Consider the following 24,068-nt stretch of genomic DNA (forward strand, 5'->3'; position numbering starts at 1 on the left):
TAAACAACTGCAATTAGTAATACAATTACATGATTCTTGCAAAGATGTTGATACTATATGTATAACACAACATTGGCACAGAGAAGATGAGATAGACTATATTGCAGTACCAAACTTTTCCTGTGCAGCAAGATATTGCAGAACAAATCTGTCAAGAGGTGGACCATTTATTTTTGTTAAAAATGAAATGAAAGTAAAAAAGATTATTAAGTTTGAAAAACTTAATAGGAGTTCGAATGTAGTATAATAGAAATACCTTTGCAAAAAATATGTATTATTTGTGTATATGTGCTGCCCAAACATTTATCAATAACATAGATAAAATAGTAGCGTATTTTCATGGTAAGAAATATTACACCAATTATCGTAAGTGACCTGAATGTAAATATTCTAAGTGAAAAAACTCAATGAAGGTTTTGAATCTTTCCTTCAAACATGTAATTTAACTCCCACAATTAGGTAAATGACCAACACGAATAACCAAAAAATTAGTAATGAACATTTACCAGATTCTGGTAAATCCATTATTCATAAATTATGATTCAGAACTTATAAATAGAGGCATTTCACATCATGAACCGCAAATTGTAAAAGTAAACATTTTTAAACAAAGACCAACTATAGTGAAAACAAATAAAATACCTATAGTAACAAGGTTCACCTATAGTTCAAATCATATTAGTTACTTTACTTATTTGCTTGGCCGGATACGTGGAGTACTATTTATGAGCTAAGCGACGTGAATGACGTGTATGAGAAAATACATGATACTGCAAAGTATAATTGTGAAATAGCATTTCCAATAAAAAAAATAATTGTATCAAAACAAACAAAAAGAAATAAAATGGATTACACGTGAAATATTAAAAGAAAATATATATATTAAATATACAACTAAATAAAATTAGGAAGCGTTACTCTATTAGAATGAATAAACTCAATTACAGACATCACAAAACTGTTATAAAAGAAATGTCGAAGAAGAGAAGGAAAATTATACTATGAAGATTCTTCAGTCACACAATAGAACATAAGCAATGTTGAAAATAATTAAAGAAGAGCACAAGATGCTAACGAACAGTACTCATACACATAGCATAATTTATGAGGGCGTAAATACGACAAATACAAAGGATGATTACTATTAACATTAATAAATATTTCACAAATGTAGGACAAACCGTTATTAGAAACACAGAAGCTACTAAAACTAACTTAATGGAACTAAAAATTAAAAAAAAAAAAAAAGCGATAAATCGATATTCTTAAAACCGGTAACCAAGAGTGAAATAATCATAATAAAACAAAGGAAAAATTCGAATTTGGTTGGGACTGATGAAATATCTAGCGATTTGATAAAAAGTTGTTACAAATACTTAGACGATTATGTTATCTCTCAAATATTTCACTTGCCAGAGGAACTTTTCCTGATACACTAAAAATTGCTAAAATTAAACCCTTGCACAAAAATGATAAACGCACTGAAATAGTAAACTATAGATCAATATCACTGCTATCACTCGGGAAAGTAATGTTCAATCGAGTAATAAATTTAATTTATAAATACTCTATTTTATCCAACACGCAACATATTTCTTGAAAGATAAATTTTTTATTTTCTTGAAACCTGTAGAAAATTGTTGGATGGGAAAGAATTACGTATAGGAATATTTTTGGATCTAACAAAAGCCTTTGATTTATTAAATCATGATATATTACTAGAAAATCTTCGCTGTTATGGTATTAGAAGCCTAGCAAATAAATGGTTTGAATCATACCTTAAAGATCGGAGGCAAGGAACTAAAATCACAGGAATAATTAATAATAAAAATCAAAAATGTGTATCAAGGGAAGAAATTATTAATCATAGAGTATCACAGAGATCAACTCTTTCTTCTTTATATAAATGATCTTTCTGAAAATATTATCAGTTCATTGTGACTTTATATGCAGATGGTACAAATATAATACTTAGTGGAAAACAAGAATGGGAATTAGCTTCAAATTGCCAAACGGCAATCAACCAACTTTCAAGTTGGGTTAATAAAAATGACCTAATTATTAATGCAAATAAAACAAGAGCCTTAAATTTTTATAATGTTAAAAGTAATCAAAAGAATGCAATAATAAGAACAGACAATAAAACGGTTAGATATGTAGAAACTGCTACCTTTCTTGGAGTTAAAATATCTCATAAATTCTGCTGGAAATCACATGTAAAACATGTATGAAGTAAGTTGAGCAAACTGTGTTCTGCAATTAGATTTGTACGAGATGGCTACAGAAGAAAGCGGTAACGATGCTGGCAGGAGTAGAATGGAACTCTACTTGCAGAAATGTTATTAAGAAACTTGAAATAATGACTCTTCCCTCAATAATAGGAATATTCATATTTGTTTGAAACAATAACATATATGAAAAAATATTGTAGTCAATTTATTGCTAACAATGACATTCACGGATACAACACACGCGCGGCTCCCTGGCGTTCGAAAAATGTGAGGGGTGGGGGAAAATGTGCGAGGGACCTTCCTCTTTCAAGCGTAACTTGGCCCAGTGCGCTGCGAGCAGCGGTTGAGAAAGCATCGCTGTCCGCGCGAACGTCGTTTTGGTCGTCGGTCACGTTTTTTGAGCGCCGAAAATGGAGTCAAAGATTGACCAACACTACGCCATCAAGTTCACCGAGGGGTCGTACTCGTAGCACCATGTTTCATCACCACTGATCACACTGTCTAATAACTCTTCGCCGGCTTCCACACAATCCAGCACTTCACGACTCATTTTCACTCGCAGTTCTTTTTGCTCCTCGGTCAACACCTTGGGGACCAGTTTGGCGCACACCTTCCGCATGTTCAATTCTTCAGTCACAATTTTTTGCACTGCATAGTATGTCAAATTAAGTTCTTCGCTGATCTCCCGGTGGGTTGTCCGACGGTCCAGGTTCAGGTATTCGCAAACTCGGTCGACGTTTCTTTGGTTTTCGACGTCGACGGCCTCCCAGAGCGTGGTTCGTCATCGGCGTCCTCATGGCCTTCCCTGAAGACCTTGTGCCACTCAAAGATCCGAGTACGGGACATCACATCTTCCCCAAGGGCTTCCTTGAGCAGGTCCTGGGTCTCGGTGAACGTCTTTTTTAGTTTGACACAAAACTTGATGGCGTAGCGTTGGTCAATCTTTGACTCCATTTTCGGCGCTCAAAAAACGTGACCGACGACCAAAACGACGTTCGCGCGGACAGCGATGCTTTCTCAACCGCTGCTCGCAGCGCACTGGGCCAAGTTCCGCTTGAAAGAGGAAGGTCCCGCGCACATTTTCCCCCACCCCTCACATTTTTCGAACGCCAGGGAGCCGCGCGGCGGGAAAAGTTCCGGTACTTTTCAATCACACCCTGTACACATAGAACAAACATATACAATAAATCAGTTACTGACAAAGGTACTCTATTATACAATCTGCTTCCATCGTGTATAAAAATGCTTTTATTCCGTTGAAGGATATGTTCAATGGGTAAAATTAAATGCATAGTAAGGTAAATTAGTGAATCTATATGTAATAATTGTATGTATGTTTATGTATATACAAAGAGTACTACGAAAGTTTTGCAATAAGACGCAACCGTATGTTGCAGGAGTCTGCTTTCTGGTGCATGCCGAGACATGTTTATATTTTGACAGTAACCGCTGCGCCACGTCGATGAACTGAGTTATTCATTAGCACTGGTAGTCTAAAGTGCTTGCTATGTCATCTCGGTTACGAAATGAGATATGGACAGTTTTGTGGTATAACTTCGTGTGTGGTTTAAATGTACACCAGTGCTTAGAAAAAATGACTCTTGCACTGGGTGATGTCTGTCCACATCGTACGACTATATTCAGGTGGTACAGAAAATTCCAAATGGGAAACTTCACTATGCAGGACGCTGAGATGACGGGAAGGCCGCGAACATCAGTTACGGAAGAAAACATTACTGCTGTTAGGAAAATGCTTGACGAATACATGCGAGTTACCTACCAAAAGACTGAGGATATCTTAGCCTAAATTACCAGCAATTCGTTCGATTCTGCATGATCACACGTGAAGAAATTGTCTGTCTTTGGGTGCCGCATAGTCTGACTGAAGAGCAGATTTCACGACGTGTGGCGGGAGATGCGGCAAATGTCTGATAAGGAACAATCTCGATATGTGAACAACACTGTGACAGATGAGATTTGGTTGCACTATTGTGATGTGTCAACCAAGACTCAGGACAAAGTATGAGTCTTTGATGATAATTATATACCTGTACCTGTCAGAAAATCCCGATCAGTAAAAAGAAAATGGTAACTGTATTTTCCAAATCGAGTACAATTGCAGAGCGTGTCGTTTTGGACACACAGCTAAGTGGTACACTAAACACTGCTGACTAAGGTCATCGAATCTATGAAGAACCTACGACCAAATTCAAGAATGGACACCTGGTTCCTCCATCACGACAATGCTCCAGGTCACCCCGCGAAAGTTTGCCCCGAATATTTGACCACTAGAGGACTGAAACTTCTTGAGCACCCTCCATACAATTCATACCTTGTTTCCTGCGACTTTGTACTATTCAAAAATGAAGCTGAAAGGGATGCTATTTTCCAATGATAAGGATTTTGTGAGGGCTTGGGACGAGTATGAATTACTCTCTAGTGAAACTTGGTAGACCTGGTTTAACGATTAGTTTCGGAGGATGAACAGCAGGTGTATTGAATGTGGTGGAAATTATTTTGAAAAAATTAAATCAAACTGTATTGCAAAAATTTCCTAGTACTCTTTGTATTTAAAACTGACATGTTCAATTTGGTTATATGATGATGAATAGATGCGATAAATTATGATTATGATTACAGAAGTTCAAATACCAGTAACTGTATTTCAAAATTCTTTCGTCTGTGTTACAAGCTACCATTATTTAATGCTCGAAAGAGATTCCGATGAAATCGAAAATAATAGGAATGAAAAGCGAATAAGGTTGGAATTACGCGTGTAGAAAATGAATTTACCACTGCATCGTTGATCCAATTGCATTTTGTGGATGATTCACCAGTATGATATTCCACTGCATAAACGAAAAGCAAAAGATAATGGGCACAGCTCCAAAACATAAGTTTGTTACACATCGTCAGTCGAAAACACAGATAAGTTTCTAACTTTGAAGTTGCAAATTAAATACAAGCACTCAACTACATCTGAAACCGTCTGAAAATTTTCATTCTTCGCAAATCGAAATTCTATGGTTTTACTTGATTTTCCAGTTTTGTCGCCACTCTTGGAATTCATGTGTAGTGGAGGAAAAAAAAAAATCAATAAAACGATTTTCTCTGCTACGCAATTTTATCCCCCCCCCCCCTTTCGCTCAATAACTTTTGTTATGAAATTAAAATAGTTTAAACATGCTGAGACAGTAGAAGACAGGAAGAGGGAAAAGTCGACGAATGAGGCATGGCCGTGAATATTTGCCTGCTCTTCTCTTGCTAGTAGTCAAAGCAATAATGATACTGCATGAGGTAATATATATATATATATATATATATTCGTTTATACAGCAAATGTTTATTAATCAAATAGAATGTAGTAACTACTACTTAGTTATAATTTATATTTGCATTAAAAAAATTACATCGATTGTTTTATAGTAGCTCTACTACTATAAAAGTGTTTACTTTGTTACAGAACATGATTTACATTACTTACATTCAAATAATACATTTCACAACCATATTACTATTTGAATATTTCTTTGTATTACATATATATCTAATATATTAAAAATTTTAATATTTACAATTACTGTACACTAATTTTTACTATATATATATATATATATATATATATATATATACAGTATGGCGCTAAATTCGTTGTACAAAAGCAGAAGAGTGATTCCTGAGAATAAAACAAACTAAAAAGTTCCAATAAACATAGGGCAAAAACCCCATCGTTTACGTGTTATAGGCTGCCGAAAACATGAAAAAATGAATTTTAAAGGTTCATAGCTCCAAAACTATGGGACCTATTGTAGTCGGGTCAAGATTTTACTTAGGAACTAGTATGTTCCTATCCAAAAATGCGTGTTTCAGAATTCTGAGGTGCTTCCACAACAATTTTTATAGAGGGAGTTTGACTACGGGCCTATGATATAGAGTCCTCTCCAACTACCTTTACAAAAATTGTTGCGTAAGTACCTTAGGATTCTAAAACATGTATTTTTGGATAGAGCACATACTAGTTCCTAAGTGGAGTCTTGACCCGACTACAGTAGGTCCTATAGTTTTGGAGCTATGGACCTTTAGAATTCATTTTTTCATGTTTTCGACAGCCTATAAGATGTAAACGATGGGGTTTTCGCCCTATGTTTATTGGAACTTTTTTTTTTAAATTTTTTTTTTTATTCTCAGGAATCACTCCTCTGCTTTTGTACAACGAATTTAGCTCCATACTGTATATATATATATATATATATCTTATGCATCATTTTTACAAAGGTTTCAGATGGCATGAAGTATCTACATACCCTGTTACTCATTTAGAAAGTAGTACAGTGTTGTTTTCCTCATGGCAAGTAAATGTAATTTCAAATTCTTACCATACAGAATTTGTTAGAACCTCCTTTTAAAATATAAATAACATGAAAATTATACACATAATTTATGATTCAGTATTTCGACACTGGTAAGTCGAAATCGATTTACGAAACTAATGGACTAGAAAAACAATAACCCTGAGATAATGATAATCGAAGTAACTACACGCAGGTAAAGTAAGACCAAATTTAACGAGAAAATAAACAGACTAACGACAGGATATTCATATGCGAAACGCTTCATCACCGCAATTACCACCGAAGATATTAAAACATATATATATATAAACGAAACTGGCTAGTAATGTAAACACGTACGAATTAAGAGGCTAATTCGTTGACACAGACATAGGTTTCCAAAACCTCAATGAAAATATTCAAACAGAGAAGAGATGAATAAACCGCTGGTAGGGAAAAATATATTATATATATATATATATATATATATATTTCTGTAATTATATATCTGAGCTGTTTAACGAAGATTGTTAGGGTCATCAAGTCCTCTGCTTAGGACAGGTCATCAAGTGCTCTGCTCAGGTGGGCAGATTATATAGCTAGAATGAAAGAAAGTAGGAACGTTTTCAAAATTTTAACTGGAAATCGAATCGGAAAACAACGATTCGGAAGACCTACGCGTAGATGGGACGAATGTGACCAAGAAATTTCTTCGAGACAACAGTGATAACACTGGCTCACAACAGACATGTAATCAGGAAATGTGAATTAAAAGATACATAAATAGAAGAAGAGCTAAGTTATGTTTTATTAACTTTTAAGATGGGAAAACATATTTTCCTTCAATTTTAGAGGATTCTTTTGTTTCTTCTTCAACAGAGCACACACAAATAAACTCCCCTCTCGAGTCTAATGTTTATGGTGGTTTCTTGTGGTGGAATACTCTGTACTTCTTACGAAGTATCAAACGGATCCTTCGGTAAAGTGAATTCGCACGAAGTTGAGCCTGCTTTTTGTTATCAGTAAGAATTGACATTAGTATTAATGTAAAAACAGACACCTAAAATAATGATAAGAAAGTGCTGGTGACAATTTAAGAATAAAGGAAAATAACTCATATGCATTTTCAATTTGCATACTCGTTCCATATTAACTTAAGTTTCTCCTCAAATTAAAAATCAAATGTCTGATATGGTAGCTGCGGGAGTAAGTTAGGAAGGAAAAGTTCATATTGTCTCATTGTCATGTAACGATGTAATCTCGCGCAAATGTCATATGGTTCTCTATAGTTAACTACTATTCTAACTTCTGTAAATTATCATGCCTTTATCTTTTTAATCATTTTCACTACAGATAGTTTAATTTGCCACTGTTGCCTGCCTTATTTTCGACATATTTTTCTGAAGCATGTGAAAGAATTGTATAATGATTAAGAAATACTTCTACCTTATATCAAAAAACAATTATTGGTATTTCTTTTTTTTTTTTAAGAATTATTTTTTTTATTAATTTCTACATGCTTTACACCAATTGTAATATGTACTTTATTACATTAGTCGGAGATAATATACTAAATTGTTTTATATTGTTACAATGTATGTATCATACAAATTTTATACAGGCAGTAGACAACTTGGATTTTAGTCTGTACCATTTTTATAAGTACAGATGGTTACAATCAAAAGTACACTTGTAAGTTCATTGTTTTAAGGTTGGGTGTTTGCACATCATCCTCATTTTTGCTTTACATAGAGTTTATATCTCAAAAAGTAAATTCCAAGTATGTGTTCTTCTTTACAGCTGAAGAATTTCACCTTCGACAGCAGATCAAAACCCATGGTTTGATAAGGAAGAAATACACACATTCTCCGACACTTATTAGACTGGCTCCAAGAAAAAATCCAAACACACCTCCCAGAGATACTTCATATAACAGTACTTGATGGTAGATGTGGCTAGCGTGGAACGGATTAACTATTTAAGATAAAAAACTTCTTCCATAATAGGAGCAGAGGGGAATGATTTAAAAATGCAAGCTGCGTTTCCCCGCTGAATTGCTAAACTGAGTCTCTGTATTAAAAATTGTTTGCTCCGCGGATCTCCTGTTTTCACAACCAGCTGTGAACCTATTTCTTTCACTAGATTCTTTGCCTCTTTGCTGAAAACACCCATTGTTTCAACAGCAAAGGGAATGAAAAAATGGTCTTCTTTTAAGCATTTATATTTTAAATGTTTTCGTCTGCACGCTGTTTCTGCCGCACTTCCAGCTTCCTTAGATGTTGATACGATATGAGAAGCTGCAAAAGTATCAACACAAGTGACATCCCATACTACACATTGCCCATTTTCCCAGGGGATTAACGTGATTCCATCTGGTCTTTTCCCATCATCCCTTGATAAACCTGATGGTTCTAAAATTGAAGGCACGTCTATGCTGGCCAAAGCACGCTTTAGGATATCATTTAATTCAGCGTGACGGGACACTCTGCCTGCGCTTTTGGGACAGCTCAATGGATGCAAACACTTTTCATTGACTTGCTCCCGACAAATGCATGTAAATTTTTTACACATGTTCATGCCAAGGCGTAGAGCAACACAAAGACGAAAAGAATTGTTATCCATGAAAGTTCCAATATTCCTCGATGGAATTGATTGCAACCATGCGCCAGATTCTTTTTCTTGTAAGGCCTTAAAGCGAGCTATATCAAATACATTATCCAAGAATAGCTCTTGTTCAATAATTGATTTTAAGATTATTTTGTCCCAGTTTTTCTGTACTTCCAATGTGGATGGTATATCTTGTCCAAATAAGAACTTCCATACGTCAATTGCCTCTATCAAGTGATGAATGACCACATCATCAACGGAAATGTTAAGAATGTTGGAGATGAGAGGTCTCACCCCATAACACGAGGAAATAAAAGCTGGAAGGCTGAGGTCGGAGACTCTGCGGATATTCAAACCTCCGAAACGAATTGGAAGACTAGCTTGTGTCCATTGTATCTGATTCATAGATATATTTACGATAGACTCTAATGCTCTTTTCAGGCAGGCATCCATTTGGAGAAGTAGAGATGGCATATACCATGTTGGAGTAGTTCGAAGAAAATATTGTAACTTTGGCATACCCATGCAATTTTTTAGAAGGAAATATGCCAAGTGAGATGGTAAAATTTTTAACCTTTCAATTACAGTTTTAAGCTGATTTAGGTGCTCATTAAAAGCTAGTTCGTAACCTGTTTCATGCAGTGAAGCACCTAGAAGAAATAACTGGTTCGCATTAACTGTTCGAAGTCCAGGAAGAAGCTGTTGAAATTTTGATACAATAGTGGTGTCCACTTCTTCAGATGTGAAAAACAGTTCACATTTAGAAGGATTAACTTCTAAACCAATGCGTTTAGACTCTGCTAATAAAATATTCACATCCTGAAAGACGGATTGTGGGGAACCTCCCAAAGTACCATCATCCAGATAAAATAATTTTCTGAAATTTCACGTTTTAACACTTATACTAAAAATGCCTTCCTTCTAATTAGTTTATGTTAAAACTTTATATGTATTTCTATTGTAGCACGATGTATTCGCGTCACTGGCCTGAGTATAGTACTAGAATGCCATTTATTGCAATTAATCTGTTAAGAAGATTTGGAATAAGATGTAACGTCCTGTACTACGATTATCATGTAACGTAAAACTAGTATGTGTCGTGTAACTTCCAATCTCCAGCTTTAATATCAGCAATCAGAGATTGCTATATGATGTTCAAAATTTAAAGCCATTTTCAATCTGAAAAACTGACAAGTACTTGATAAAATTCATATTCGAAGCTTTGCCGTTAGCGAATTGACGTCCTGATGTTGCATGAATACAAAACTCGACACTATCGTTGGTGGACAACACTGTGTCCGTGGGTTTTCTCGGGTACTTCCATTTCCTCTCACATTCTCATTCCACTAGTTTTTTCATCATCATTCACTTGCCTAAATAATCGTTTCCCTTAGCCTAACGGGCATAATCGTGAGATGTTAAACTGAAAGATTTCATTTCATTTTTCAACAATATCGCTAAGAGCACCTCCGCAATTAACATTATCTCTACCAATCCATATTTGATGTTGTTATGTGCTGGCCTTCTTGCAGAATTATAACAATGCAAACTACTTATTTTCTTCATCATCTTTGGAAAAATAAAAGCCTATAGACTAATATACTGAGTTTTAATAGAAGACCAATCTGCATTCTTTTAACGCACTCATATGGTTCTAGTAAACTAGCCTTCACTGAATTGAATAGCCGAGACGACAACCCCGTTGTCAATCGTGAATCTAATTGGCTTTCCACTGCAAATCAGTGAAACAAATTTCGTTTCACTCATCGTCAATTAATACAGAAAACGTAGATTCTTATGTATAAGTGCGCCAGATTTGTTAGCTCATATGCATCCTACAGGACTTAACTAGTAGTCAATACAATAACACATAATGACCACTACTAAAATTATATTATACTACCTTTAGACTTTACCAAATGAATATAATTATGTAACTACTCTTGCAGTACATGTTATTGTTCAGGATGGATATTAGGTTACGAATTGTAAAATATCAACATAACTACTCTCGTTGTACATATTATTGGTCAGGATAGATATTAAATTTAAAATTGTGAAACATCAACATAACTCCTACATTTGTAAAGCTATCACAAAACAATCACAGAATGTCTCAAATTCTATTAAAACAACATTTTGTACGATAATATTCAATCTAACCTTCGCAACAGTTGTGTTCTTGACATCGTATTTCTATGATACAACTTTTAACTCTGCATTTTATTCCCGTCTCTTATCATAAAAATGAGCAGATGCCAATTAAGAGTTAATGCTGTTTTAGAAACCATGCAATTTCTCAATCGATATTTATGTCTGCTGGTTCCTGTGACTAGCTTTTGAATCTACGACCAGTAATACACCCATATGTAACGTGATATTAGTAGGTTTGAAACAGCTGAATTAAAACAATAATTACCTGAAGTATAATCTACTTTCCATTAAATTTACTATCTGTCTCACATTGCGTATTCACATTTTCGATGAATGAATGTAACAAAATGCTGCGTGTCAAACCTATTTTAACAAAGATGAAATGACTGAAAATTTTTTTATATTTATCATTGTACAACTATGCATTTGACTTTGGGTTTAAAAACAAAATCAGGTTCTATACAGCATCGAGAAATAGAGAAATACAAAACAAGAGTATGTAAATTCGACAAAGATTTAATTCTGCATCTAAAACAATTTAACCTTCTGGTCAACTGCCTAGTGTGTACTTTGGGTGTGTCTTTTCCCGGCTTCGAATCTTGAATACAATCACGCGTAGCAGTACGGATTCCACTTTTAAGAGTCTGTCCTCGGTGATGAAAAGGTTCTTATATTTCAATCTATTATCAATTTATTAATTACGAACTCAATGGTATAACTGAAAGCTTGCGTTTTACTATTGACAAATAGTATTCTTAGTTTCTCTACATGCTACACATTCATAACGCAGTTTGATACTTTCGAACTAAATGGGAGGTGCAAAGCATACGAAAGATTCACATATCAATTGATTAAATATTTATAGGAATATAAAAGGGTTACGAATAATAAATAAGTTTTCACCATGTGATTGAAAACGTTGAACTGTACTACTTTCCATTACTGCAATTAGATATTTAATTATTTCCACACACTTAACCTCACGTCTCTGAAACATAATTTAGAATAAGAATTCAATACGCAATTAAATGAAGTCGGAGTGTGTTATGAGGAACTTCCACTTGTCCATGATTTATTTGAACTGCTCTGCTATGAAGTAAGAGGAAAACACTCTCATATTCTAGAGAAGAGTGCAAGGAGTTACTCATCCCTCGCAGGTAACTGTGTACATATTTAGGTTTTCAAAGTAAAAACAGGCAATGAAAAGCTGCTCTTTCAAGTCTCCAATTCAAGTTTGTTCATATTCATACAATCCAGCTGGAGGTCATATTGCGGATTCCTATGTTATCCTCCGTATTTGTTCTATAACATTCACTGAAATACAAGATTAGTAAGATGAGTTTAATGTCAACTATAACACTAGTTAACAAAGGTTTTGTTACATAAAAGGAAATACCTGTTCTTAAAGGAACTTTTTGCGCTGAATTCGAATATGCACTCGGTTTTTCTCCATCACGTACGATTTTCCCGTAACAGAGGGATTTTCGGGAAAATCCCTAAAAAATTCCCTTTTCGTTTATTTTACACCCCAAGATCTTGTCCCCTTGCATATACTAACATAGAAATTATACCTAAGTATACTTTGATTCATATTTAACAAACCCTCCAAGTTTCGTAATAATCGCTTTATTCTTTCTAGAGAAATAAATGTTTGTATGTATACTGTATGTACTGTTTATTGCACCTTATAGTAATGCTTTCAGATCTTTTAAGTTGAGGTAAAACGTTTTGCTTTATTACCACAAACACATATATAAAATATAATACAATATAATTTACAAGTGTGACAATTTACAATAAACAATAATACAAATGTACCAAAAGGTCATGAAAAGACAATCAAAACTATCACAATATATGAAACTTCCATTGGGTTACAAAAACGTACACTACTTCCTTCTTTTGTAAGAAATGTTGCATTCTCTAACAAGACCCCAACAATAGTCACCCATCATTGAAGGATCCCATCGTCCCTGGTACCTTTTCTCTATTGCCATTATATCTTGGTGGAATCTTTCCCCCTGTTCGTCGCTGAGAGCACCTAGGTTAGCAGGAAAGAAGCTGAGGTGGGAGTGCAAAAAGTGGATTTTTAAAGACATCCTACAACCCAACTCTTTGTATTTCTGTATCATGTCCTGTACGATTTCTGTGTAACTCCCAGCTTTGTTATTGCCCAGAAAGTTGCGCACAACACACTTAAATGCTGTCCAGGCAGCTAGCTCAGCACTGTTTAACTTGCTGTCAAAGCTATCATCAAGCATTAATTTCCTAATTTGGGGACCAATAAACACTCCCACTGAAATCTTAGCATCACTCAGGTTAGGGAACTTATCTCGCAAATACTTGAAACCTTCACCAGATGTGTCCATGGCTTTGACAAAGTTTTTCATAAGTCCTAACTTGATATGAAATGGCGGTAGTAATATCTTATTAGGATCTACCAAAGGAGCGTATTTGACGTTGCATTCTCCAGGTACGTAATTCACTCTAGGTTCCCATTCCTTCACTTCATAATGTTTGTCATCAGCTCGGCTATCCCATAAACATAAAAAACATTGGTACTTCGTGTAACCGCATTGCAGTCCTAATAAAATACCAACTACCTTGGAGAATTGTATATATGTGTATTAAGATATACATATACTGTACGTTTAAAAAAATATACGTTGGAAGTAAATTCTATTTTTATACACGTTTCTAATTTACAGAGAGCAATACAAGTGTGTTGTTGACTATTGTAAATATTCATTTTTATGTCTGTGTTTGTAGTAATAAAGCAAATCGTTTTTACCCCAACTCAGGAGATCTGAAAGCATTACTATCAGGTGCAATAAACAGTGCACACAGTATACATACAAATATATTTATTTCTCTAGAAAGAACAAAGCGATTTTTACGAAACTTTTAGGGTTTATTAAATATAAATCAAGGTATACTTAGGTATAATTTCTATGTTACTATATGTAAGGGAACAGGAGCTAGGGGAATAAAATATCTGAAAAAGGAAAATTTTTGAGGGAATTTCCCGAAAATCCCTGTTACGGGAAAACTGTACGTGATGGAGAGAAACCGAGTGCATATTCGAATTGAGCGCAAAAAGTTCCTTTAAGATCAGGTGATTTTTCTCATGTAACAAACAAAAAGTTTAAAATTGTTAACTAGTGTAATTTAAAAGTGACAGTGACGGTGATACTTTCAGAGATGAGAACACTATACATGAACAACAGAAAATATGCAATAATAAATCATCTTTTGCAGTGTTTTATTATTTTTTCTGGCATTACGCCTAGAAGTGAAACGTTAAATATTATCTAGTGTGACAAAACTAAACATTTAATTTTGTTTCTAGCAAATGAGTGATTAATCGAAAGAACTAAATTAGGTCTAACATCTTAATTATACAATTCATTATGATCATTCAATTTGTAAGAACTATGTTAATGAGCGGTAAGGTAAAGACTTGGGAATAGTTCTCTACGATGATCCTTATTATGTTGGATTCTGTGAAGAGAAAACGCTGTCGAGAGACTAGAAAACAGTTGGATGAATGACAAGCCGTGTTTAGGGTTCCCACTTATTTAACAAGCACAAATTCTTTGTTTTTTCCCGTTTTTTCTAAGTCTCGATTACTAATTCCGAAGTCCATATAGAATGTGAGAAAGTAACTGTATTTTTCTTTAGTCAGGGGTTCCTCATCTACGATAGATGTACAGTCCGCAACAAAAAACCTGCAACATGAGCATGTAAGTTTATTGTGAAACTACGCGTAACAGCCCAGGGAATCAACATAACGTCTATGTGACACAAATCACGCCAGGAGAAACCTCGGCGTCCTCCCCTGCACACTTATTTTGGAGCAAAAGACTTCGTCGTTTCACAATAAACTTATATGGTCATGTTGCAGGTTTTTGCTGCGGACTGTACATGTAAACAATGTGCGTGTAAGTTGAAAAATTTTGCAGAATAAATTAATTTATTTTATAAAACATCCTCTACCAAATAGCTGAGAAAAACAAGAGAAATAGGTGCTGAGAAGCAGAAATCCGTACTTAATATTCCCTAATTTTTCCAGGATTTTTCACTTTCCATGAAACTCCCTGACTTTTCCAGAACCTTTTTACAAGTAAGCTGAATTTCCTGGTTTTTCCAGATTTTCCAGGTTGGAGGGAAACCTGCGTGCTTATGTATGTCAACGATATATGATATTTTTAACTGTATAAACGTATGATCACGAGTATCCTTCGTTGTTACTTTTAAAGAAGACAGAATTCCGAAATTTTATTATTATTATTATTATTATTATTATTATTATTATTATTATTATTATTATTATTATTATTATTATTATTATTATTTTAATTCACGCTTTCACTCACTTTAACTGCAATGTTAAACTATACTGTAAGAATTTTCCCTACGTTTTGGTATTATACTTTTTGTTTGGAAATCAAGTTCCCAAAAACAAAACCTTATCAACTTAAAACTGGTTCCTTCATTTCTGATCTTAAAGATTATTTTTAAACAGTAAAGAAACAAAAGGTCAAGATTGTTTCTAAAAGCAACAGAGCATCGGAGTGTTCTTCCCTGAGACTTTCAATCACTGTACACAAAATCTGAAACATACTGCAATGTTAAGTTGCTAAGTCTTGCAATATTTCCACAACTCAAACAGCAAGCGCGTGTATACGCCGTAATCGACCATAAATAGCCCAAGAGGTAGTGTGGCAAGCGGAGTATTTAACACAGAGGGCGCCACTCCGTTAGTATCTTCAGCCTGTTTTTTTGCCAGTGATGATGAATGTTACTGTATGACTACGAATTCGAGCATAACGCTGTGGCAGTTCTAGAAATTTGGACAGGTTGTAAGGATGTAAAAGATCAGCCAGGGCCCGGCCGCCCCATGTAACAGATTGAGGTCATGCGACACGCCATTGAGGAAAATCCATCCACCAGCATATAACGATTGTCAAACCAACTCGGCATATCCCAGTCCGCTGTAGTGCATTATCTCACGGGCTCGCGAAAACAATCAGGAGCTGCCGCATTGTGTTACCTGAGTTGATCACAGCTAGACCCAGAGGGTGAATTTATGCCGACAACTGCTGTAAAATCCATGTGAAGTGCGTTTCCTGGAACGGATTGTCAGATGCGACGCGACGAAAAGTAGGTATTCTTTCCAAAATCCGAATGTATTAAAACAATAGCTGAGAAAGCGCTAAATTCCAGAATCCGTCATCAAGCAGGGCATTCTCGAACATAAAGTCATACTCTGTGTGCGGTGGGACTATTGAGAGTAATTCACTGTTCGTTTCCTAACGGATGTATGTTGCACTAGCTACAAATATCCAGCATCGGTAAACAAAAAGCGCGCTCAGCAGAAAAATGATAATACAAAACCACACTCCGTTGGAAAAACGCAACAAAAATGGAACTTTAGGTTATCGAACTGATGCCACGCCCGGCATATAATCCAGACCTTGCCCTTTCGGATTACCACCTGTTTCGGCCGATGATGCACTTCCTGGAATCACGATGCTTCACCAACCACCAGGAGGTGAAAACAGCAATAACTGACTTCTTTCACACTAAGGACAATGTGTGGTATTAAAGTGGAATCGAGAAATTGGCAGGAAGGTGGATGCAGACTGTCTAACACAAGGGGCTGTAGTTTGAATGTTAACCTTCTTTCACTGTATTATAATAGATACAGATATTCTGTGTACCGAATATTGCAAGACTTATGATGACTCCTCCTTGTAAGACAACCAATTATGTTGCGCATTCGTTTGTTAATAACATATTTTGGTAAACTAATTTTCTTAACCTAACAAGTATTTTTATAGAGCAATCCATATTTTCTTTTTTTTATTTTATGTAATTCCGATTACTGATTGGTATAGTTAATGATGAGGTTGTTACAACTCTTCCCATTGTGCTTTTATATACGTTCAATGCCGGAAATGGTCCCTACAAAGAAAAATTCGAAGACTCGTCTATCGATATGAGAAGAGCTCTTATGAAAAACTGGAACCTCTTTCACGATGTAGCCTGTGTTCTGTGGTGTCTTGATAGCCCCATTACCATTGGATCCTCCCATTTCATGACCCTTTAAATGTTCCGCCACCCTAAGACACATATTTCTCTTTGTTATGCCACTGAACACTTGTCACATGAACACAATTGCTTTAACACCAGAAAACGAAAGTGGATAAAATGATTTTTTTTTTTTTTATTGTTCCACGTCATGTCCTTTAGACTAAAGGAGACGGACAATTAATAAAAATGAACGACTGTGAAATTAAACTTTGTGCTCTGCCACCGAGAACCGGAACCTGGAACCACATGCATACGAAAAATGATTTCTTGAAACCAAATAATTTTTCTTTCAAAATTGTTTGCAGTTTCGAAACCAGATTATATATATATATATATATATATATATATATATATATATATATATATATATATATATATATATATATATATCAATTTCTTTAGTTTAAGTGAAACCTCTGGTATTAATAGTAAACAGAAACACTTCTTGTTTCTAACTTTCGAGGATTCTTGAAATAATCCCAAGCATATTCCTTCTATTTTGGAATGTTATCTTCTTGTATCCAATTTTTTGTGTTCTGAACGCTCTTTAAAATACATTTTCCAGACATAAGTATTTACCAATTACAAATGTATCGATTTTTGATGAACGAAGTACTCGCTTGCTTTTGGTTTTCTCTTAATTTTTGTTTGGAACTTCTTTAATTTGTAAATGTAGTGGTCTAGAAAAATCAAACCAACGTTAGATTTGAAAATGAAATTAAATGAAATATTTAAGTTTTACGTCCCACAGTTATGCCGGCTAGGCTAAAGGAGACTGTGATGATTAGAAATGAATGAAATGATGGAAGGAAGAAAGTATGAGGAAACTGGGGAACTTCGAGAAAATCCACACAAACACAGTATTTGTCCACCACAAAGCTCACTTGGCGCGAGCTGGGATCGAACCAAGACCCCATGCACCAGAGCTGAACGCTCCGCCACTGAAGCACCGCGGCCCGCAACGTTAGATTTCTTACACAGTAAATTTCAATCTTCTGTTTTATGTTACTGAGTTTTCGAAGCAGGTCATTTGAGTCATTATTTTCATAAATCAAAATTACGTCATCTACAAACATTTAATATCTAATAAATCTAAATCATTCATTCTGTAAAACTTTTGATGATAGTGAAGCAATGGTGGACTATCCATTGCTAAACCTTCAACCTGTTTAAATACATTGTTTGCGGAAACGTAAACAATATACTGTTCAAATACACCTCCAAAATCTTTGTTAAAAAAAAAAAACAAAAAACGCAAATATATCCACCACATTTACGAAAACTAATTTACGTAAGTGTACTCTCGTATTTTCCTGAACTCCATATTTGCAGCTTAAACAAGTTTTAAACAAAAATATACAATAAAACCACCAGCAAGTAAGTATTTCGCCTATGAAAAATTGGCCGAAAGATTCATCAAAACCCATCATCCTATCTGCAACTGAATTACTTTAGTTCATTTCTAAACTATGGTGATAACCCACAAATTCAAATATGTTATTTTGTCACGCTGAAGCTGTATTTTCCCAGTAACTTGACTATTTATGAACTTTGAATACTTTGATATCTTTAGCGGCACTGTGCACTGATATATGTATAATTACACTTTTAATACACATGGTAATTTTGCTTTAGTAATGCTATTTTTTACTGAGGGCCTGTGCAAACTACTTTTCTTCCTTCCCGAACTCGTACCCACTTGCTTCGTAGAAACCACATTTGAGCATGTAACTAAGCAGAAACTTTAAATCCTGTATGGATGGGGTACAAATAAAGTGGTACTCCACGTCAAACGGTAGTGACTTGTCTTTTTGATTCAAAAAGGTACTAACTGTTCCAGATACTGAAAGGAACGCGGCCATCTGCATCATAGGTGTCCAAACTCGCGAGCCCGACGCTCGTGAGCTCGACACTCACGCTCAACCGGACTCGGGCTCAATAATTGAGCGCGAGCCCGAGTGAGCCCGAGCCCCATTGTAATAAGTGAGCGCGAGCCCGAGTGAGCCCGAGCCCACTTGAGATTAGTGAGCGCGAGCCCGAGTGAGCGCGAGCTCAGTTAACAGAAGTGATCGCAAGCCCGAGTGAGTGCGAGCCCAGTCGAGAGACATGAGCGCGAGCCCGAATGAGTGCGAGCCCAGTCGAGAGAGATGAGCGCGAGCCCGAGTGAGTGCGAGCCCAGATAAGATTAGTGAGTGCGAGCGCGAGTGAGCGCGAGCCCAGTTGGGAGAAGTGATCGCGAGCGCTAGTGATCGCGAGTCCAGTTGAGACTGGTGAGCGCGAGCGCAAGTGAGTGTGAGCTCAGTTGAGTGCGAGCCCGCGCTCACTTCACACTCACGTGGACTAATTTGCTCTAGAGTTAAAAAAAAAAAAAAAAATTCATTCCATGTGCAGAATTGTAAAGGAAGAATTAAACAACTTTACAAAATGAAAAATCACATTCTTGAGGTCTGAGCTGGCATTTTATTGTCCAGAGGACTTCAAACACCTTTCGATAGAGAACCGACTTTTTCATGGCTATTATGAGAGGATGGTATTTGAGGCAGGGATTCGTTTTTGTTGTTTTAGTAACAACTTCTATGACCCAAGCTTTTTGTGTGCGCGTGTGCGAGATCATAGAATAAGGAAACTACTTGACCTTCCGAAGTAGGAAATTTATTTACTAACAACTAATGAAGCTGTGTTCATAGAAAAGTCGAGCGAAATAATTATGTATTATTTAATTATAACTTCTTTAAATCCCAATAAACAAGAGTAGCTCTTAGGAATGTTGATAACTTGCATCATAATGGTTATTCAGCCCATTAATTTATATGAGGAAACAAAGAATTTTAGCCAGTTAATTTTACTGACTACTTCTTCTTGAGATCTTTAAATGTATTCTATGCGAAATTTAACCACTGTATTATGTAATTTAAATATATATCAATATAAACTAAAACAATATTACATTGAATATTTTTAAAGCAAGGAACCCTTAAATAGGCCAGAAGAAGAAATTAGTAAAATTGAATGAGTAAAATCTCGTCTATTTAAAAGAAAAATACTTCCTCATATAAGTCAATGGGCTATTAAAAAAAAGAAAGATAACAATTCAACATCAATAATAATAATAATAATAATAATAATAATAATAACACACCTCCTTTCATTAAAGTCTTTTTTCGAAAGCTACCCTGAAACGATGGCGTGTCGTTTGTTGCAACCAGAGTTAAAAGTGAAGGAAAACACGGGGGACGTCATCTCCCACTTTCAAAAATATCTATGGCGTCCCTCCACTCAGGCCGGTAGCCAGCCCAAAATTGTAGGGGGACCCGGCTGAAGTTAGGGGGGGCCCGATCCAACCATATTATAGTTCATCACTATATTATAGTTCATTTGCAAGCCTACCGTGAAAATTTTAGAGGGGGCCCGCAAAAATTTAGGGGGCCGGCCCCCTAGACCCCCCTGGATACGGGCCTGCCTCCACTTCCTAGAAAATATAGTGGACAAAGATAGGCACAATTGCTGACATGACGTCATGCGTTTCCCAACCTTTTCAGATCAATTTTTACCCCTGGTTACAACTCGATTTTGATGTTTGACAATATTTTCATTGCTGATTTATCAAATCTTATTACCGTGAAGATTAGCACATACCTGACGAAATATCTAAGGGTTGCCAGGCACTTATTCATATTGATTCACTGTGAATAAGTGGTAAGTATTCTCATCTTCCAGACGAGCGAGATCTCATATAACCTCACTGATGAAAAAGAATATTAAGCTCCAAACAAACAAACACAAAACATTCTAAATTTCACGATAGCTTCGTAAATTGACATAATTACATTTCCTCTTTTAACGCAGTTCTTAATATTACCTTATAAGTTCTATTTTTCCGTTATGTTACGCCATTAAAGAACCGGCTTTTAATATACATAAGGAAATGTACAGATGAATTGAAAACTAGAACCACAATATGTTTACCATTTTCGAAAGTATTACACATAACTTCTTGACTCAAACTGATGTTATGACGTAAATTTCATTCATAAACATCTTTATTGAGCTTTCATTAACTTCTAATTTTCTTTGGTATTGTTTCAACAAAATACAGGCTATAATCAACGCATACTTTCAAATTTTCAGTTTTAATACTCTTAAACTTGGCCTAAATTAAGAAATATTCATATTTAATGTATTTTATCAGGACAATATGCTTTCAAATACATAATTAAAAGTAGTGGTTGCTCCAGAGGGAAGTCACAAAGTTAAAAAATTAAAGTTTTCTTGCTTCAAAATAAGGGGTAAAAGTAATCTAATGGACTTAGAAGATGCAGGCCCGAATGGGAACACTATTGTGGGACTCCCGGTTCCAGAAAAACAAGTAAAGAAATCGCATTAAGACTATATCATCCTGGTATTCATTGAGGTGTCATATCACTTACTAGGCCTATTTTTTCATCGGAAGTTGGAAACGTAAAGAAATAAAGAAACTACTGCAGAATTAACTTTAGAAAATATTGCTTGTAATACAAACTATTTACTCTCTCAAATTCTAGATAGAGGCCAGCAGGCTATACGCTCCCTTGTTTATATGTTCATGGATGTACATGTATTACAATATGTTATTGTGAGTATTTCACAAGCCACGAGTAACAGAGCCATCCAACAGTCTGATGATCACTTGGCCGAGGGACCCGCGGGCAGAATGTATTAATTGCATGTATTACTTGCAGAATTTAGTCAAAGGAGCCCCACTGGTTTCCACAGGGGAACATTATGCTGCTAAGACAGCACTGAATAGTAGATTACACTCTAGCGCGGGACCCGACTGGGAACAATCGGTCCAATCCGCTGAAGTCCGGCCCTGATTGTTGTATACGACAATTAATATAGTAGGGAAGTTTTCTTCTTTTAGTTTGAAGCAACAAAAAGTCTTTTAATTTTTATCCGTGTTACAGTTCTCTTACAAGCCCCCTCCGATTAAAAATACATTTTAAAAAATTTAGAAAATATTTTTCTACTTTTCCTTCTCTCTATATATAAAAGTTATTGCTCTGGAGGTATACACTACCAAAATTTCTCAAAAATCTCTAATTTTTAGTGCTTTGATTAGCACATCCCTGTAGGATAGGCCGGAACTCCTGCAAGTATTACTGGAGCCTATGAGACCATTGACATTGCAATACCCTCTGAAGTACTATTATTTCGTTGTGTTACATTCAAACCGATATAAAGGGATCAGAGAAAGTTCCCTTTTACCTTTTAGTTTGCTTTTAGCTTCCGAAGAGGTAGCTTTTTATTATAAAATGGTTTTAACAAACACTTAGAGTCACTGATATCAGATCCTGTTACTTCCTTTACCAAACGTTTAGCAGATTTTCGGGAAACGTTTAGCTCTTGTTATTATAAGTTCTGTAATTTCACGAATGTTGAATACTTGTAATGTCTCCCTAAATTTCTACTTCTAATTTTACTTCTAAAGCTATCTTCTCACAAAAATATAAATAAATAAAAAATTAAAACCTAAGAATCTGTGTGTTAGTTAAAAACAAGAGATATCTATGCGTAATGTGGGTGTTGGACATAAGCTCACCGTCAAAAAGCTCACCGGACATAAGCTCACCGGACATAAGCTCACCGACAGTCTCATATTACAGGGATGGACAATAGCTCACCGATAGCAAACATAAGCTTCCTTGAAGGACTTGTAATAAGTATTAAAAAAAAATAAATAAGTACGTTGCGGAGTTGCGTTGTATTAAACGTGCCCAGACCTTGAGGAACTTGTAATAAAATGCCCTGGATATTAAAATCTAGCTTTTGACTACAATTACAAATAGGCCAAATAACTCGGTAGAAAGTAGAGCTACTAATATCGTATAGCGGTTATCAGATATCAGAATAAAATAGGGATGTTGCAAGTTTAATGTGTGAAACATGGGCGACAGTAAGCCTAATTTTGGCCCTGGAAATTTTCGAACCAAATTTTTCTTATAAGCCTGACAATTCATCAACCGCATTAAAATAATTTCATGATAAGGCATGAGAACTTACATAATAGAATTTGTTTGCTAACAGGACTGTTTTTTTTTTTTTTTTTTTTAATTTATTTTACGAAATCATCATACTCAGATATATTTAGGCTTTGCTTCTTAGTGCTGCCGTCGTGCTTGCAAACAAACACTCATACAAGTTTCTTTCTTATTTACTAACACTAAGCTCTTTTTTTTTTTTTTTTTTTTTTTTTTTTTTTTTTTTTTTTTTGTTCATAAGTTGTTTTTGATCTTAGTAAATAAGAAAGAGATTCATTTAATTAGTATTGGTCTGCAAGTGTGATGACAGCCTTAAGACTTGAACTCTGCAACACACTTAATATTTTATTCTGATCTCTGATAACTCCTATATGACGTTAGGCATACAGCCTATTTTCTATTGAGAAACTAGGCCTACTAGTAGTCAAAGCCCAGATTTAAATATCAGGAGCATTTTATTTCAAGTTCCTCAAAGTCCGCCCACGTTTAATACATTAAACCCTGCGACATCTTTATTATTTTATTTTTATATCTGACAACTGATATATAGCATTAATAGCTCTATTTTCTACTGAATTAGGCCTACTGCTAGTCAAAGTCTAGATTTTAATACCTCTTTATACCCATCATAT

The 24,068-nt window shown here is 35.3% G+C and overlaps 1 protein-coding gene across 3 annotated transcripts in view; it reads right to left on the reverse strand.

The window, feature by feature from the left end:
• Positions 1-5,596: 5,596 nt before the first annotated feature.
• The window catches only part of LOC145662782 (inositol polyphosphate-4-phosphatase type I A), a 422,451-nt gene continuing 403,979 nt past the window's right edge, over positions 5,597-24,068 (reverse strand). For all 3 annotated transcript variants that reach the window (XM_081728656.1, XM_081728655.1, XM_081728657.1), the window contains one exon: positions 5,597-12,637. The gene's annotated coding sequence lies outside the window, so the exon portion shown is untranslated. The remainder of the gene's footprint in view (positions 12,638-24,068) is intronic.

Source organism: Thermobia domestica, chromosome 10, assembly GCF_964235325.1.
Source record: "Thermobia domestica chromosome 10, izTheDome1.hap1.1, whole genome shotgun sequence".
Lineage (NCBI taxonomy): Eukaryota > Metazoa > Arthropoda > Insecta > Zygentoma > Lepismatidae > Thermobia > Thermobia domestica.